We start from the raw sequence: 19,414 nt of genomic DNA, 5'->3' as shown, positions 1-19,414 counted from the left end.
CAGGAAGGGAAAGGAGGGTGACCAGGCAACTGTTTACATTAGTCAGTTGGTGTTGGAGTCAGCTGCTTTAAGTTCCTGGGTGTACGGGTGACACTGTGGTTAGCGCAATGCTATTACAACTCTGGGCGTCAGAGTTCAGTTCTGTAAGGAGTCTGTGTGTCCTCCCTATGGAATGCATGGGTTTTCCCCGGGTGCTCTGGTTTCTGCACAAAGTCCAAAGACATACCGAGCAGGTAAATTGTCCCGTGATTAGATCAGAGTTGGATCAGGGGTTGTTGGGTGGTTGCTGGGGTGGCATGGCTCGAAGGGTCAGAAGGACCAACTCCACACTGTATCGCTGAATTAAACTAAACATATTGGATGCCCTGTTCTGGGTCCAGCTGCCCCAGTTTCCTCCATTCCAAAGATGCCCAGGTAAGGGTTAGTGGGTTGTGGGCATGCTACTTAGCGCCAGAAGCATGGTGACAGTTGTGAATTGCCTAGCACAACCCTCACGGACTTGATTTGATAGAAACAACTCACTTCAGGGGACATTTTGCTGTGACAAATAAAATTAATCTTTTATCTTCTAAGAACATTTACTTCCCTTCAATCATTTGGTCCATGAATGACCCGCACAATCTTTGTCACCAACTCTGTACAGCAACGTTATGACCAGTTTAACCATTTTTCACTTAAATGAACTTTTGTTTGTTCTGATTGTGTAACATATGGTACAGTTGTGTATATTCTATGTTTAATGCGTGTTTTTCTTGTGAAGTTTATGTAGCTGTCACATTACTGTAAGCAAGATTTTCACCGCTCCTGTGCTTATGACAATAAACTCGACTTTGACATTTAGACCAATATGTGATCTTCAGTTCTGAATGTTATTTGCTTACTCATTGTTTGCACAATTTGTTTTTTTTTCTGTACATTGGGTGCTTTGTTTCTACTGGGTTTCTTTGTTTAGTGGCAGCCTTTAAGGAGGCGAATCTCAAGGTTGTATATAGTAAACCTGTGTGGGAGCGTTTTAACGTGGAAAAGCTGTTGTACTGGGACAGTTCCACTCTCTCGACCTCAGAAGTCCAGGTCCAGTGGTGCAAACAAGCATCACAAACTGGGGTCATCCTTGGTTACAGTGATGACCATGACCTCTTTTGTGCTTTGCCATGCCCTTTGTTCTCCAAGGAGCGTTGCAGAACCGTCTCCCTGGCCGTAGGATCTCATTGTAGATCTCATGCACCCTGTCTGCCGGAGCTGGCTTCGCACACTAGGACAGGCATGTCCCTATCTCACCGGGGTATGAACCCCGCCAGCTACAGTCACCTGGTTTAGCCCACCTGTCGAAGTGGTGTACCAGAGTGTGGCCGCTGTCGCATGCAAACAGCTACTTAGAGCCACAGGTGAGAGCTGAGTGTCCGGTGTGGACCAAAGGTGAGAGAGCTGCCCCAAAATGGACATGACTAGCTCCTTCACCAGAGGTGCTACCTCTCCCTGGGGCACCCCATATAATGTACATACTTGGATATTAAATATACTTTGCACTTTAAAGAAGGCAGGGAGCAGAAGGATATAAAGATCTGTAAAGATCCAATAACCACCGTTGAGATGTGCAGAAAGCGGTTCCCTTCCTCCTGGTACATGTCCAATTGTTTAAAATTATGTAAGGCATGTTAAATCCTTCCCTTGCACCTCTGTAGTTTTACAATAAACAAAATACACACAGTGACCACTTTATTAGGCACCTCTTTATATGTTAGTGTTCTTCTGCTGCTGTAGCCCACTCACCACAAGGTTTGACGTGTTGTGCGTTCAGAGATGCATTTCTGCACATCGTGGTTGTTACATGTGGTTATCTGAGTTACTGTCGCCTTGCTGTCAGCTTGAACCGGACTGACCGTTCTCCTCTGACCTTTTTAATTAAGAAGACCTCCTCGCCCACAGAACTGCCTCTCACTGGCTCTGTTTTGTTTCTCACACCATTCTCTGTAAACTCCAGAGACTGTTGTGTGTGAAAATCCTAGGAGATCAGACACTCCAACCAACCTGTCTGGCACCAACAATCATTGCACGGTCAAAGTCACTTAGATCACGTTTCTTCCCCATTCTGAAGTTTGGCTGAGGAAAAACTTCTTGACCGTGTCTGTGTGCATTATGCATTGAGTTGCTGCCACATGATTGGCTGATTAGACACTTGTATTAATGAGATGTACAGGTCTACCTAACAAAGAGTACAGGGCTTTCCCTTTGACTTCAGCTAATGTTTAAGTAGATTGCGTCTGCATTTAGAAGCTTCGTTCTGCTGCATTAAAATAAATCCAAATGAGAACACAGTTACTTCAAGCCAGGGGATCGAACTGTAGAACAGTACAGCACAGGAGCAGGCCCCTCAGCCCACAGTGTTGTGCCAAACCAGCTAAAATGTAAATCAAAACTCTCCAAAAGCTAATCCATCCTACCTACACGATGTCCATATCTCTCCATCTTCCTCATGTTCATGTGCCTGGCTAAACATCTCTTAAAAGCCTCTATCTGCCTCTGCCCCCATACCAGGCAGTGTATTCCAGGCATGTGCAGCCTTGAGTAAAAATTTTACCCCTCACATCCCCCTTGAACTCACCTTGAATGCATGCCCTCTGCTATTAGACATTTCTACCCTGGGAAAAACTACTCTATCTGTGCCTCTCCTAATCTTATAAACCTCTATCAGATCTCCCCTCAGCCTCCTTGTCCAGCCTCTCGTGACTGCACGTGCCCTCTAAACCAGGCAGCATCCTGATCAACCTCTTCTGCACCTTCTCCAAAGCCTCAATATCCTTCTATAGTGGGATGACCAGAACCATACGCAATACTCCAGAGTTTTGTCTCTCCCATACACATTATTTCATTGGTGAGAAGGCTAAAAGACTCAGTTAAAAACAAAATCAATAACCATTGTATTTTTATCCCCGCAAAGGAAAAGGCCAAACACACCCAAAGTACAACAAGACAAAAAGATAATGAAGCATATTATCAGTTTGTGGTGATTCTAAATGTTAAAATTAACTCTGCTGTCAATGTGAATGACACAATATGCCTTGGATTACGCAGATGATAAATGTTAGCCAGATTTCTCAGAATCTTAGTAGTAAATTTAGCATGCAAACAGCAATCTTATTGTCACTTTTTAAGATCAAGATCAACATATTTGGTTGCTTCGTTAATTATTTCATAGTTGGATATGTGTCTAGATCTTGCTTGCTTATTCTCCAATAGGCTTCATCATCACATCGTTATTATGTGCTGTGTTGTATGACATGGGCGATCATGGTCTTTGATCATAATTGTTCCTGGCAAATTTTTTCTACAGAAGTGGTTTGCCATTGCCTGCTTCTGGGCAGTGTCTTTAGAAGATGGGTGACCCCAGCCATTATCAATACTCTTCAGAGATTGTCTGCCTGGCAGCAGTGGTCGCATAACCAGGACTTGTGATATGGACCACTTGCTCCCATGACTCCATCTGACCCTGATAGGGGGCCAAGCATGTGCTACACCTTGCCCAAGGGTAAGCTGCAGCCTAGCGGAGGGAAGGAGCACCTCACACCTGCTTTGGTAGAGACGCATCTCCACCCCACCACCCATAGGGTTCAGGAGATCTGAATTTGCATCGCTCTCACTCCTGGTTGAGAAGATCTTATGGGTTTATTGTCTGGGCCTTGAGAAGGTGCTGACGAACCATCTCCTCGAACCGCTGCATTTGGTGATTGGCAGAGCAGGTCTTGGGGCCGGTGTCGAGGACTGAAGCCTGAATTGGTAGCTCAAAAGTCCAGGCCCATTGGCCAGAGCCCCAAGTCTGTGAACCTCTGTGAGTTCGCTTGTGAAGTTGACGGCCTAACATCTGTGAGCTAGGTTCACTGGAAGCTGGAGGCCGAAGATAATGGCCTGTCCTTGGGTTAGAGCATTCTCTAGGTGCATGGGTGGGATGGAAGAACGGAGCTTGTTTTGTTGCTGTTTTTGTTCTGCCCAGTATTGTGGGCATAATACATTGGTGCTGAAATGTGTGGCAAAACTTGTGAGTATCGGTTGCTAATGCAAATGACACGTTTCACCATGTGCTTCGATAAATGAATGAATCTGAAGCAACAAGACCGAGCTACGGCTTCAACGGGCATCACAACATGGTGCCTTCTTGACTGGAGGAGCCACAGAGTCTGCAGACTGATTAGAGTTAACCAATTCTTTGAAAGGTAGGGAAACAGCAATGCCCAAAATCAGAGCAGCCCACAAAATGTGGTCGATACATCCCAGTCCATCACAAGAAAAGCCCTCCTCACCAGTCAGCGCACTCTCAAGTGTGTTGGCTGTTGACGCACTTCACTCTATGTTTCCACGTGCGGTACATGTGATAAGCACACTTGAACCTCAAATCTTCCTCTGAGCTAAGGTGCTCCCCCCAACACTGTTGGGTATCGCTTCACTGTATTTAGACTCATCGAGCACAACCAATTCTGACACATTTCTAGGTCTGGATTGTTTGTGACTAGGAGGAGAATAGGCAACCATTGCTGTCCCCACAAGCCCTTGCCCAGCAACCCTGCACTTGAACTCCACCCCACCCCCCACCACCAAAGGTGAAATCCTGCATCAGAATCAGAATCAGTTTTAATATCGCTGGCACATGCTGTGAAAATGCTGTTTGGTGACAGCAGTACAATGCACTACGTAATTAAAAACTCTGCATATAATTAAATTAAATAAGCATTGCAAAAAGAGAGCCAAAAAAAAATAGTGAGTTGTGTTCGTGGGTTCATTGTCCATTCAAAAATCTGATGATGGAGGGGAAGAAGCTGCTCCTAAAACATTGAGTGTATATAGAACCATAGAACACTACAGCACAGTACCGGCCCTTCAGGCCTCCATGCTATGCGGACCCATATAATCCTTATAAAAAAAGTACTAAACCCACACTACCCCACAACCCTCTATTTTTCTTTCATCCATGTGCCTGTCCAAGAGGTTCTTAAATACCCCTAATGTTTTAGCCTCCACCACCATCCCTGGCAAGTCATACCAGGCACTCACAACCCTCTGTATAAAAAACTTACCCCTGATGTCTCCCCTAAACTTCCCTCCCTTAATTTTGTACATAAGCCCTCTGGTGTTTGCTATTGGTGCCCTGGGAAACAGGTACTGACTATCCACCCTAACTATGCCTCTCATAATCTTGTAGACCTCTATCAAGTCCCCTCTCATTCTTCTACGCTCCAAAGAGAAAAGTCCCAGCTCTGCTAACCTTGCTTCATATGACTTGTTCTCCAATCCAGGCAACATCCTGGTAAATCTCTTCTGCACCCTCTCCATAGCTTCCATATCCTTCCTATAAATGAGGTGACCAGAATTGAACGCAATACTCTAAGTGCGGTCTCACCAGAGATTTGTAGAGTTCAACATGACCTCTCTACTCTTGAACTCAATCCCCCTGTTAATGAAGCCCAGCATCCCATAGGCCTTCTTAACTACCCTATCAACATGCGCGGCGACCTTGAAGGATGTATGGATTTGAACCCTAAGGTCCCTTTGTTCATCCACACTCTTAAGTAACTGACCATTAATCCTGTACTCAGTCTTCTGGTTTGTCCTTCCAAAATGCATCACCTCACAGTTGTCTGGATTGAGCTCCATCTGCCATTTTTCTGCCCAACTCTGTAGCCTGTCTATATCCTCTTGTAACCTTCGACAACCTACAACTCCATCCACAACTCCTCCGATCTTCGTGTCATCTGCAAACTTACTCACTCATCCTTCCGCCTCTACATCCAGGTCATTTATAAAAATCACAGATAGCAGGGGTCCCAGTGGCACTCCACTAGTCACCAACCTCCAGGCAGAATACTTTCCTTCCACAACTACCCTCTGCTTTCTTCCTTTAAGCCAATTTTTTATCCAAACAGCCAAGGTTCCACTTATCCCATGCCTCATGACTTTCTGGTTGAGTCTCTCATGAGGGACATTGTCAAATGCTTTGCTAAAGTCCACGTAGACCACATCCACTGCCCTACCCTCATCAATTTCTACTGGCTCCTGTACCTCCTCCTTGGTGGTAGCGATGAGAGATGGCATGTCCTGGGTGATGGGTGTCCTTAATGTTGGATGTGGTCTTTCTGAGGCCTTGCTCAATGCCCTTGATGCTGTAGTGGAGGGGCAGTGCCCAAGATGGAGCTGCTTGAGTCTGCAACTCCCCCCTCCCAAATAATATAGAGTCATAGAAAAGAACAGCGCAGAAACAGGCCCTTCAGCCCAGCTAGTCTGTGCCGAACTATTTAAACTGCATATTCCCATCGACCTGTAATGAAAGCACAGCTAAAACAAAGTCTGTACAGATCGAGTAAATCATGCCGTCAGTTTAGCTGGTTGTAAAATGTGAGTTTATTTGTTCGTTTATTGAGATACATAGGCTGCCCCGACCCTTCAAGCCAAGCTGCCCAGCAACCTCCATTTAACCGAGCCTAATCACAGGACAAAGCAGCACACACAAAGTGCTGGAGGAACTCAACAGGTCAGGCAGCATCTATGGAAAAGAGTAAACAGTCAATGTTTCATGCAGAGACCCTTCTTCAGGACTGAGAAGGAAGGGGGAAGATGCCAGAATGGTGGGCCTCCAGAGGATGGTTCCCTCCTCTTTCCTCCCAATTCCAAAGATATACTGGTTAGTGGTTAATAGGTCGTTGTAAATTGTCCCGTGATTAGGAGAGGGTTAAATAACTGTGTCGCTGGGCAGTGTAGCTCACTGGGCAGAAAGGGCCTGTTCAAGTACGTACACAGCACGATGCAAAAGTCTTGGGCACATACACAGTGCCTATAAAGAGTTTTCAGGAGGACCAGTAAAATTGACTAATCCTTCAGCTGTAGTCCATGACCATACAAAGGCTGAAAGAGAGTTATAACTAAAACAGAAATCTCACTGCTATTAAAATAGAGTCGTTCAGCAAGAATTAATTCTTCAATTTGCTAAAAGGAAATGGGGACTTTAGAGCTGTTTAAATGTATGCCACTGAATCTCATGCTTCGTTAAACACCCTTTAGTGCTCTGTAATCTGTAAAACCTGAGAAACACTCATTTATGTTCATGTCCAAACAGCAGAATGGAGCTTAAAGCAACAAATTTACACACTAGAATTAACATACAGTTTCTGCAGTAAATGATATCTTGCAGCAATTTTAAAACCTTATTTTATGCATTAGGGTTTTATTGAAATGATAGTTAAAGTATAGAAGACAAACGTAACTTCGACAATTTTACTTCATTCAGCATTTAATATTTCAGGTCATTAACACAGGATAAGTGCTGGGTAAAACTCTTCCCTTCTACTTTCCAATGATGGCTTGGATAGTATTGGTGGCCAGCTGGCAGTTCCATAAAGCATCACTGATCAGCTTCAGTGATTGGGCCAGCTTCAAAAATAGAAGAACATACCCCATGCACACTCTCAACGTCTTAGGGGCAGTTCCTTCTCTTCCACCATCAGATTTCAAAATGGGCAATGAACCACCCTACTAACACTACCTCAATGGTTTTGCTCTTTTTTCGTACTACTTATTTAATTTAATTTCATATATATTTCTAATTATAACATGTAGTATATTTTATGTTTTGCACTGTACTGCTACCACAGAAGAACAAATTTCACAACATATGTCAGTGATATTAAACATCATTCCAGCCACAGAGGTAAAATAGGGGGCAAAAATCAATAAATTCTCTGTAACAAACTGGAACTAATATTTTATATTTACATTGGTCCAAGTGAATCCACTTTAAGATTCAGAGAATCTATCTTTTAAGCTATTTCTGAAATAGCACCTTATCCACTGGAAGTGGCCAACAGATTTCATAACTATTTAAAGCATGAAGCAATTTGAACTGACCCTTTTCTCCTTATCTTTCTTTTCTTTCTTAGCCTTCTTTGGAGGTTTTTTGGTTTTTTCCTCTACTGGAGCAGCACACGCAAAATTCTGGAGGAACTCAGTGGGCCAGACAGCATCTGTTGACGTTTTGGGCCGAGACCCTTCAGCAGGATGATAAGCCTGATTCTGATCTGGGTCTCTATTGTGGACTGAGAGTGGGAAGGGGGCAGGGAGAGGGGAATCATGGTTGGGAAAAGGGGAAGAAGGAGCAAGAAGCACCAAAACGACATTCTGCAATGATCAATAAACCAATTTTTTTGGAATCAAATGACCTTGCCTCGTGTCTCAGGCCTGGGAGTCCCTGCACCTGCACCACCCTCCATTCCTGACACCCCTTCTCTGCCACCTATCCTACACCCCTCCTGTGTTCCTCCACCCTCGACATTCGCTCCCATCTTTTCCTCCCACCAGATTTACAAACTTGCTCTCCACTTGATGTTGACAAATACAGTACAATGTAAAAGTCTTAGGCACCCTCACTTTGTTTAAGTGCCCAAGACTTCTGCAGAGTAGTGTATGTTACCATATACAACTCTGAGATTCATTTTCTTTGGGGCATTCACAACAAATACAAAGAAACACAACAGAATCAATGAAAAGACGCACACAAGGTGGACAAACAACCTGTGTTGAAAAGACAAACTGTGCAAATACAGAAAGGTAAAATAAACAAGCAAAATAATAATAATAAATAAATCAGCAATAAATATCGAGAATGTAAGATAAAGAGCCATTGAAAGTGAGTCCATAGGCTGTAGGTACAGTTTAGTGTTGGCGTGAGGGCAGTTGAGAGAAGTTATTCCCTTTGGTTCAAGAGCCCAATGGTTGAGGGGTGATAACTGGACCTGAACCTGCACCTGTACTCCTTCCTGATGGCAGCAGCGAGAAGAGAGCATTTCCTGGGTGCTGTGCATGACACACTGCATCTCAAAGTAAAATAAAATAGCTGGCTCCATGGAGTCCACGAACAACCTCAACCAGACTATTGTAACAAATGATGGGATTCACCAATGTCTCTAAGAGACAAAATCTGACATCCTTACCCGGTCTGGTCTGTACGTGACTCCAATCCTACCTGACGTCGTTGATTCTAGAAACACATGAAATGGCCAAGCAAGCCACTTGGCTGTCACAAACCTCCTGAGATACAATTGGAGTTGGCACTAATGCTGGCCTTGCCAAGAAATGAATGAATTTTAACAAATTAGAAACACTTTCCAGAGAGTATTAACATCAAACTGGAGAATTAAGTGAGCTCTCACAATGCTTTCTACAGATGTACCATGGAGAGCATTCTAACTGGGTGCATCACCATCTGGCATGGAGGGGCCACTGTATAGGATTGGAAAAAGCTGCAGAAAGCTATAAAGTCAGCCAGCTCCATCATGGGCACTAGCCTCCCCAGTATCGAGGACATCTTCAAAAGGTGATGCCTCAAGTAAGCGGCATCCATCATTAAAGACCCCCATGATATGCCCTCTTCTCATTGCTACCATCAAGAAAGAGGCACAGGAGCCTGAAGACACACACTCAGTGTTTCAGGAACAGCTTCTTCCCCTCCACCATCAAATCTCTGAATGGACATTAAACCCATGAACACTGCCTCACACTTTTTCCCTCTTTTTGCACTATGTAGTTAATTTCATTTTGTAATGCATAATTCTTATTGTAATTTATAGTTTTTAAAATTATGTATTGCAATGTACCGCTGCAGCAAAACAACATATTTCTCGACTGAAAGTATGCCAGTGATATTAAACCTGATTCTGATTCTGGGTGTTAGGGAGTTGTACAATTTATGCAAACTTTGATAATGAATGTACTCTGAATCTTCGAGAAGAACCAATCCAAGTGAGATCTACCAAAAACACTTTACAATAGTTCACTAGTAATTGCATGTGATGCAATTTCACCCTGTTGAACAATACTGTTTCAAAGCAATGAGATAAATCAATGGATCATCTTGGGATTTTTTTAATCTGCTTTTTAAGATTTGTAATGGTGATGGAGTCTCATGATCCATTTCTTTTCAAAGGAACAAATTGCTAACCATATGTTCCAGCAGGAAGTAATATTGATTGTTACTGACCTTTTGCCAGCCTACAATAGTATGTGGCCACAGTTTCATGTTGGTTTACCCACTGCTCTGGATTGGATAAAGATTAATAGATGTGCAGCCGTGTAGTAAAAACAGGGTCATAGGTGACCTTTGGATATAGTCAAATGTGGACAAATGCCACCCACTGACAGTGTTATCTTCAGCTGATACTGCAGACAGGAAACCCACCAGCCCAGAGATAGCGAGGAGAGCAAACACTGCAACCTATGTGGTGGGGCAGGTCACTTGCACAGAGTCCGCCCTCAACGTTCCTTCAGTGACACACAGGCAGTAAGAAATCAGAATTAGAATCAAGTTTAATATCACTCGCATATGTTGTGAAATTTGTTGGTTTGTGGCAGCAGTCCAAAGCAATATATAATAAAAAATGTATAAATTATAATAAGATATATATATGTGTGTGTGTGTGTGTGTGTGTGTGTGTGTGTGTGTGTGTGTGTGTGTGTGTGTGTGTGTGTGTGTGTGTGTGTGTGTGTGTGTGTAAAATAAGTGTTGCAAGAAGAGAGCCAGAAAATAAAATAAAATGGTGCGGTTGTATTCAGGGGTTGATTGTCCATTCAGAAATCTGATGCAAGAGGGGAAGAAGCAGTTTCTGAAATGTTGAGTGTGTGTCCTCAGGTTCCTGAACCTCCTCCCTGATGGTAGCAATGAGAAGAGGGCACGCCCTGGGTGATGAGGCTCCTTAATGATGGATGCTGCCTTTTTGAGGCATGGCCTTTGGAAGATGTCCTGGGAGGCTAGTACCCACGATGGAGCTGGCCGAGGCTGCAGCTTTCTGCACTTGTCCATTTGGTACTGTCTACCTCGTCATGATCTTTCAACTTACAGTCTGCCTGCACTGCGCCTTCTCTGGAATCTGTGACACTTCCTTGTGCTATTGTTTCCCCTTGTACTACCTCAATGCACTGTTGTGGTGGTCTGCTCTGTATGGACGGCATGCAAGGCAAAGCATTTCAGTGTACATGGAATTTCCCTGTGGCCACCCATTTCAATTTGACTTCCCATTCCCATTCCAACATGTCACTCCATTGCCTCATGTTGGAGGAGCATCACCTGAGCAGGCTCCAATCTGATGACATGAACATTCATTTCTCAAACTTCTGCTAATTTCTAGCCCCCCCTTTTCCATTACGCATTCTGGTTCCCTTTCACCCCCTTCCCTTCTCCTCACCTGCCCATCATTTCCCTTTGGTGCCCCTCTTCCTTCCCTTCCTCCCATGGTCTGCTCTCCTCTTTTATTAGATCCCTTCTTCTTCAGCCCTGTACCTCTTCCACCTATCACCTCCCAGCTTTTCACTTCTCCCAACCTCCCACCTTACCGCTCACCTGGTCTCACCTATCACCAGCCAGCTTATACTCCTTCTACTCCCCCCACCTTCTTATTCTGTCTTCTTCCCCATTCCTTTCCAATCCTATGCAGAACAGTACAGTACAGGAACAGAATATTCAGCCCTTAGCCAGCTAAAAAGCAGATCAAGAACACCCAGACGCTAATCCCTCCTACCTACACTATGTCCATTTCCCTCCATCTTCCTCACATTCTTATGCCTATCCAAACATTTCTTAAAAGCCTCCGATGTGTTTGCCTCTGCCACCGTACCAAGCAGCGCATTCCAGGCATTCACCACTGAGTAAGAAACTTACCCCTCACATCTCCCTTCAACCTGCCCCCTCTGATGTTAGATATTTCAGCCGTGGGAATCCTGATGAATGGTCTCAGCCCAAAACACCACTTTCCTCCACAGATGCTGCCTGACCTGCTGAGTTTCTACAACACTTTGTGATTGTGTTTTTCAGGATATCTAGCAAATGAAGAATCTCTTGTGTTTATCACTGTACACATGACAATAATAAACAGTTTTCTTCCCCAGTTGACAGCCTCTCAAGTGAAAAAGAGCATGGAAGAATTTAATGGGATTGGAAGCCGATGAATCCCCAGGACCTGGTGCTTGGCTTCCCAAAGAAAAAAGTCATGGAATTAGTGAACACACCCTTTGTCATCTGCCTAAATCCTGCTCTCTGTGGATCAGCTGCACACGGTTCCCAGTGGTCTCGGTGGGAAGGGTCAACTGCAGCAGAATTGACATCATGTTCTTGGGAAAGTGATCCAACGTGTCCCTTATTCCCTTCACCACTGGGCTTGATTTTCAAAGTAAGTTCCATGTAAATGTATTATCATACTCGGTGGCCACTTTATTAGGTACACCTGCGCACCTGCTTGTCAATGCAAGTATCTAATCAGCCAATCGTGTGGCAACAACTCAATGTGTAAAAGCATGCAGACATGGTCAAGACGTGCAGCTGTTATTCAGACCAAATATCACTATGGGGGAAGAAATGCAATTTAAGTAACTTTGATTGTGGAATGATTGTTGGTGCCAGACAGGGTGGTGTGTGATCCCAGAAACTGCTGATCTCCTGAGATCTTCACACAACATTCCCTAGATTTTATAGAAAAACCAAAAATGTCTAGTGAGTGGCAGTTCTGTGGGCAAAACTGCTGTGTTAATGAGAGAGGACAAAGGAGAACAGCCAGACTGATTCAAGATGACAGGAAGGTGACGGTAACTCAAATAACCGCATGTTGAAACAGTGGTGTGCAAATGAACATCTCTGAATGCACAACACATCAAACCTTGAAGTGGATGGGCTACAGTGGCAGAAAACTATGTACATACACTCAGTAGCCACTTTATTATATACAGGAAATACCTAGTAGAGTAGTTACTGAGTGTATGTTACAATATACTACCCTGAGATTCATTTTCTTGCAAGCTTTTACAGTAAAAATAAAGAAATACAATAAGTAATGAAAAACTAAATAGCAAAGACTGACAAACAGCCAGTGTGCAAAAGAAGCCAAATCATGCAAATAATTTAAAAAAAAGTAATACTGAGTTGCAGAGTCCTTTTGAAAATGGATCTATAGACTGTGGAGTGAGTTGAGCATTGAAGATGAGTGAACTTATCCGTGCTTGATCAGGAGCCGGCTGGCTGGAAGTTAACAATTGTTACACAGCCTGTTTCTGATCCTGTAGGGGTACCCAGGCAGGAACCAAGAACTGAGAGAAGCAGAAATTAAGTGTGGGAGCATGGTCCATCTTGAATCCCGGAAAGAACCCTGTCGTTGGGTGCAAACTGTGCTCGCTGTTGCTGTGCTTTGGGACATAACCTGCCCTACGCAGGAGCAGTCACCAGAGCTGCCTTCCTTTTTATTTTGAGATCCAAGGGTTGACTTTATCTGCAGAGGTGTGATATACAAACCTGCACACAATATACCCAAAGTGGCCTCATTTGATAATGACCAAACAGGTACCCTGGAGTCGTTAGTCCCGACGAAGGGTCTCGGCCGGAAACGTTGACTGTACTTCTTCCTATAGATGCTGCCTGGCCTGCTGCGTTTCGCCAGCATTTTGTGTGTGTTGCTTGAATTTCCAGCATCTGCAGATTTCCTCCTGTTTACCCTGGAGTCAGTTTTTTTTCTGTTGCTATCTTGGGCATTTTCATTGAGGTGGCTTGCAGACAATGAACGTTGAGCTGAACTGAACATGACTGGACTCTTTCGATTTTCTGTTTTATATTCTGTGCTCCTCGCTTGTTTGTTTTGTTGCCGTCTGCGCGACCTGGTTCTTTGTTGTGCATGAGGGGGGGGGGGGGGTTTGGATTTAATGTCTTTCTTTGAACGGATTCCATGGAGTTTCTTTGTTTTGTGGCTGAATGTGGGAAGAGAAATCTCAGGGTTGCATACTGCAAACATACCTTGATAACACTTGCTGCTGTCCCATCACTCCACAGTATGGCAAAGATTGTTCTGGTCCTATTGCGGTAGAATATTCCATTCAGTTGGGTTCTGAAGTCAAGCACTGGTGTACAGGGCAAGTTTTTGAGGCTCATGAACAAGTCAAAGTCAAAGTAAATTTATTATTTAAGCACCTGAATATATGTCACTATATATTACCTTGAGATTCATTTTCTCACAGGCATTTACAGGAAAATAAAGAAATACAATAGAATTTATGAAAAACTATACATAAACAAAGAATGACCAACAACCAATGTGCAAAATAAGACAAATCATGCAACTATTAATAAAACAAAAGTAGATTAGTATTACTGAGAACTGAAGGAGATGTGGAACCTGTCAAATGATTTCCAGATGAAATCAAAGAAGCATTTAATATACTTAAATTTATATTGAAGCATAGCATATTGTAAAATATGTACGAGTTTATATTGAAACATCGCATTTTGGCAAAGATAAGTTAAATTTATTTGAAAGACAGGATTACTTCTCAAACTAAGATTATGATTAGCTCCTCAATAGGCAAGCATTTTCCCTTCTAACAATGAAAATACTAAAGAAAAGCCTCAAGTTGTTTTAAAGGTATCAGATGGCCTTTAGCCGAGTTTCGATGAGAACAGGACAAAAAAGCATACAGAAGCATGAATTACTCCAGTGCAGATGCTCTTTATAAAGTCATATGGAAAAACAGATTTGGTGCCGAAGGATTTATCAATCTGTACTTGATCGAGTGACAAGACACTTTCACTAAATATTCTGCATAGCTTGCCTGCGTATAATCACTAAGCGCTTATGATACTTTTTTCTAATTACCATTTTAATACTTTTTAAAAAGTTTATTTATGAAATACATGAGGAGATTTTCAAGAAATTGTTTACAGATAGACAAAAGTAATGCTTAAAATTGTTAAGTGATGATAAACCTGATTCTGAAATGGGTCTCCATTGTGGATTGAGAGTGGGAAGGGGGATCCTGGTTGGGAAAAGGGGAAAGGAACGGGGAGAGGAGTGGAAGTATCAGAGAGACAATCTGTAGTAATCAATAATCCAATTGTTTGCAATCAAATGACCTTGCCTGGAGACTCAGGCCTGGATGTGCCTGCACCCACACCAGCCCCTGCCCCTGGTACACCTCTGCCCTCTCGTGGCACTCCACCCTCGCCATTCCCAACATCCTTTGCTCCTGCCAGATTTGCAGACTCGATCTCTGCTCCATGTTGTCAAATACAGTAATGTGCAAAAGTCTTATCTATACCCCAGCTATATATGTGTGCCTAACAGTTTTGCATGGAACGGTATTAGAGAGTTGAGAAGTTCTTGTGTTATGCTTTAGAGAGACACTCAATAACTCCAGAAATATAACAACAGCCAGTGCACTGACTGGGCTCAGAATTCACTGAAATAGCATTAGTGGTTCTTGGAAAGTTCTATTGGAGGCTATCCTTTAGGCTATCTATTAGGGCATATAGGTGGTAGGGTGGAGATATGTCTCTACCAAAGGAGGTGTAAGGTGCTCCTTCTCTCCGCCAGTCTGCAGGTCATCTTTGGGCAAGGTGTAGCACCGGCTTAGACCCCAATCAGGATCACGTGAAGCCAAGGGAGCAGGTATGAGTGGCTGATGCATATCATAAGTCCTGGTTATGTGACCACTGATGCCAGGCACACAGTTTCTGAAGAGTGTTGATAATGACTCGGGTCACCCGTTTGTAACGACACAGCCCAGAAAAAGGTGGCAATGGCAAACCACTTCTGTAGAGAGATTTGCCAAGAGCAGTCGTGGTCAAGACCATGATCACCCATGCAATACGACATGTGACATAAGGCGCAAACACAAGAGATTCTGCAGATGCTTCAAATGTTGAGCGACACACACCAGATACTGGGGGAAACTGAATAAATCAGGAAGCATCTATGGAAACGAATAAACAGTCGATGTTTCGGGCCGAGACCCTTCATCAGGTCTGGAGAGGAAGTGGGTAAAAGACAGTATAAGAAGGTGTGGGGGAGGGATGATGAAGGGTCTCGGCCCAAAGTGTTGACCCTAAACGTTGACTCTTTATTCCCCTCCATAGATGCTACCTGACCTGCTGAGTTCCTCCAGCATTCTGTGTATGTTGCTATCTATTAAGACTATTTTAAGAGTTTCCTTCATTGAAAAAGGGTACAAAATTAAAAACAAGTAGAGGCACAAGTGAAAGAAGAGCTGAGAAGCAGATGGACGTGGATCCTGAACATGGGAATTTTATCAGTAATAAGGTTGAAACAGTGATTAAACTATCCACTTCTAAAATCACAATTCTTGAATAAATATTTAAATCATCAAGCTGTGAGCAGCCCTTTCTGCCATCCGGGTGTCTATTCAGCTATCATACTGCGGTGATGTGACGGCATAAAAACACCATTCATCCTAATTGTGCCAATGATATAAGATCTGCAGTTCTCTTATTTACTAAATTATTGATGTGTTTTAATTGATACAGCCCAGGCCGATGTTGTTTAAAAACCAGTTAACTGAAAAAGCAAATACCCATAGCAGCAGATGTGGAACATTGTGTTCGTGTGGTTGTGATTGCCGGAGGATGTGCTGCTGTGTGCCTGTAAATTTTTAATATTGCACATGTCATCATCTGCAGCTAACAAGTCTGCCAACTCCTGAATGCTTGTGCCTCCATATCTTGTGTACTCTGAGAACTAAGTATAGACTAAAACAGGTACAGAAACACCTTAATTACACTCCTGTTTCTTCTCCTTAAGCCCGTCACCCCTCCGGGGGCAAAGGCAGCCAACAGCAGCTTGCCAGAGTCCTCTGCCCTGGGCAGGCTTTTCAAGCCCAGGCGTAGCCCATCTGTACGTCTTCTAGGCAAAGATCCTTCCTCTCCCAGAGTTGAGTCTTTGGGATTTCTGCTGGCATTTCTGTAACTCTGGGTTTTTATGGAATGGGGTTACTAGCCTCGTGCTTAAACCTCCTCCTTTCATAGGCAAGCTCAGGACAGTCCATGGCAGATTTACCCTCCTGCTTGGGTAAGTAATAAATTATGCTTGCTTTGCACTCAGTAATGGGGGGGGGGGGTGCGTGGAGCAGTATGGTAGCTAACAGTTAGCGCAACGCTTTACAGGGCAAGCAACTGGGTTCAATTCCTGCTGCTGTCTGTAAGGAGTTTGCACGATCTCCCTGAGCTTCCACATTCCAAAGATGTATGAGTTATGGTTAGTGAACAGTGGGCATGCTATATTGGCACTGGAATCGTGACCCCCAAATGCGGGCTGCCCCCCAGCACCGCCTTGGGCTGTGCAGGTCATTGATGCAAACGACACATTTCACTGTATGCTTCAATGTTTCGAGGCACATGCGTGGTAACTTCTACTTTACAAAAAGACCACTCGACAACTTGATGGCCAAAAGAGCATCTTTATCTGGGACAGCAAATGATATTTACAATACAGAGGCTTCCAGGTACCTTGTGCGGCCTGGGTGGAGGAACTATATAATGCATACTGGGAGTAAAAAGAGTGGAAGTAAAGACCCCACCAACCCCGGATCCTGCCTCTTGCTACCAACAGCTCCCCGATTAGTAATAACTTACTTTTAATAATACTCACATTACAACAACATGTAATCTTATTTAATTTAACCTATCGCTTCCTTCCAGCACCACGGCAGAGAAAAAAAACAAAAACACCTTTTGGTAATTTAAAATAACTGTATTAAAGAAAAAGAGTAGCTTTATTTTAGAATATAAAAAGAAGGGTGTAAGTTTGAGGCTTTATGAAGCACTGGTGAGGCCTCACTTAGAGTATTGTGAGCAGTCTTGGGCCCTTCATCTGAGAAAGGATGTGCTGACACTGGAAACGGTTCAAAGGAGATTCACAAAAATTATCCCAGGAATGAAAGGCTTGTCATATGAGAAGTGTTTGATGGCTCTGGGCCTGTAATATCTGGAATTCAGAAGAATGAGAGGGTATCTTATTGAAACCAATCAAAAGGCCTCAATAGGGTGGATGTGGAGAGGATGTTTCCTACGGTGGGGAGGGGAGTCTAAGACCAGAGGACACAGCCTCAGAGTAGAGGGACGTCCATTTAGTACACAGATGAGGAGGAATTTCTTTAGCTAGAGAGTGATGAATCTGTGGAATTTGTTGCCACAGGCCGTTGTGGAGGTTAAATCATCGGGTATAAAGAGGCAGAGCGAAGTTAAGATGGCGCTAAACGGTGACTCCTTTGCTTGCATCTTTGGAAACAGCTCTATTTCCATCTTTAATATCTTTATTTTTCCCTTTCAGGGTTCTTTTGAAGACCCTGACCTGGAGTTACACGCCTGACTTCGGTTCTTTGCAGAATGGGATCTGTTCTCGGGGTTTCAGGACCGGCCGTTGTTCAGCACGCCAAGGGTTCGGCCTGAGAGTCTGGCTCGGATTTGGAAGCCTAAGATCTCGGGGCTCTGGAGACGGGCGGATCGAGGGTCAGTGTCACGGCAGGAGACCCGTGTGTCGTAGGGGGAGTCGGAAAATCTATTGCTGTGTGCCCGAAGACCCGGGATCTTTGCGATCTTCAGGCACAGAGCTAGAAAAAAGCGATGTAATGGACTTTTTAATGACCTAATTGTGCTCTTATATCTTACGGTCTTATTTGTCATGCGTACGTCAATACATTGAAACATATAGCTGTGTCAAATCAAATCAGCTAGGCATTGTTCATACATTTGAAGCAATATGCCTGTGATGCTGTTGCAAGAAAGTTTTTCAACGCAGCTGTGCATACCACAACCAACCTGACTGACTTCGGCATCTTCATTCTATTTAACTATAAGAACCTACTGAAAAACTAAATAAACATTGACATTTAATGTGCTCATATTATATCAGCAAATATTTTGCATCAAGTGCACTTTTCTTGGCACACTTCCTTCCCATTGCATGATCTTGTAACCTCTGGCAGAGAGACGTCCCTGAATATGATTCACATTGCATTTCATTGGTAATTGATACAACTCTCTAAATTTACCATGGTTCTTAAGTTCTACTTCTCCTGGAGCTCAGTGGTACTGGCAGTGTACAAAGTTCAAAGTAAATTCATTATCGAAGTACATATATGTACTACCCTGAGTGTTATATGTGTGATGTGTGTGTTATGTGTACTTCTATGCTTTACACCCTAGTCTGGAGAACCATTGTCTCATTTGGTGGTATACATATATATAGGTAAATGACAATAATCTTCAATAAACTTGACTTAAGAGTCAGTTTCTTGCAGGCATTCACAATAGATATAAAGAAACACAATAGAATCAATGAAAAACTACACACAAAGCCACACTAAAAACAATGAAAGCAAACTGTGCAATTATAGAAGAAAAAAATTATTATTATAAATAAATAATATTGGGAACATGAGTTGTGGAGTCCTTGAAAGTGAGTTCTCAGTTTGTGGCACAGTTCAGTGTTGTGGTGAGTGAAGTTATCCACGCTGGTTCAGGGAGTGTATCCTCCACAATACGGCCTCGTTTCCTTCAGATGATGGGACGGTGTCACTGGTGCAGTTCCTAAGTTCCTCTGGTGGTCAGAGTTGA

General features: G+C 43.4%; 1 long non-coding RNA gene across 1 annotated transcript; it reads left to right on the top strand.

The window, feature by feature from the left end:
* Positions 1-6,574: 6,574 nt before the first annotated feature.
* LOC132405994 (uncharacterized) lies at positions 6,575-19,153 on the top strand. The gene is made up of 3 exons (XR_009516026.1): positions 6,575-6,667; positions 11,917-12,197; positions 18,129-19,153. It is a non-coding gene; the product is annotated as an uncharacterized LOC132405994 (long non-coding RNA).
* The last annotated feature ends 261 nt before the right edge of the window (positions 19,154-19,414 follow it).

Source organism: Hypanus sabinus, chromosome 16 (genome assembly GCF_030144855.1).
Source record: "Hypanus sabinus isolate sHypSab1 chromosome 16, sHypSab1.hap1, whole genome shotgun sequence".
Taxonomy (NCBI): domain Eukaryota; kingdom Metazoa; phylum Chordata; class Chondrichthyes; order Myliobatiformes; family Dasyatidae; genus Hypanus; species Hypanus sabinus.
Note: the sequence above shows the minus strand (reverse complement) of the source record. Positions and strands in the feature narration are given on the sequence as shown.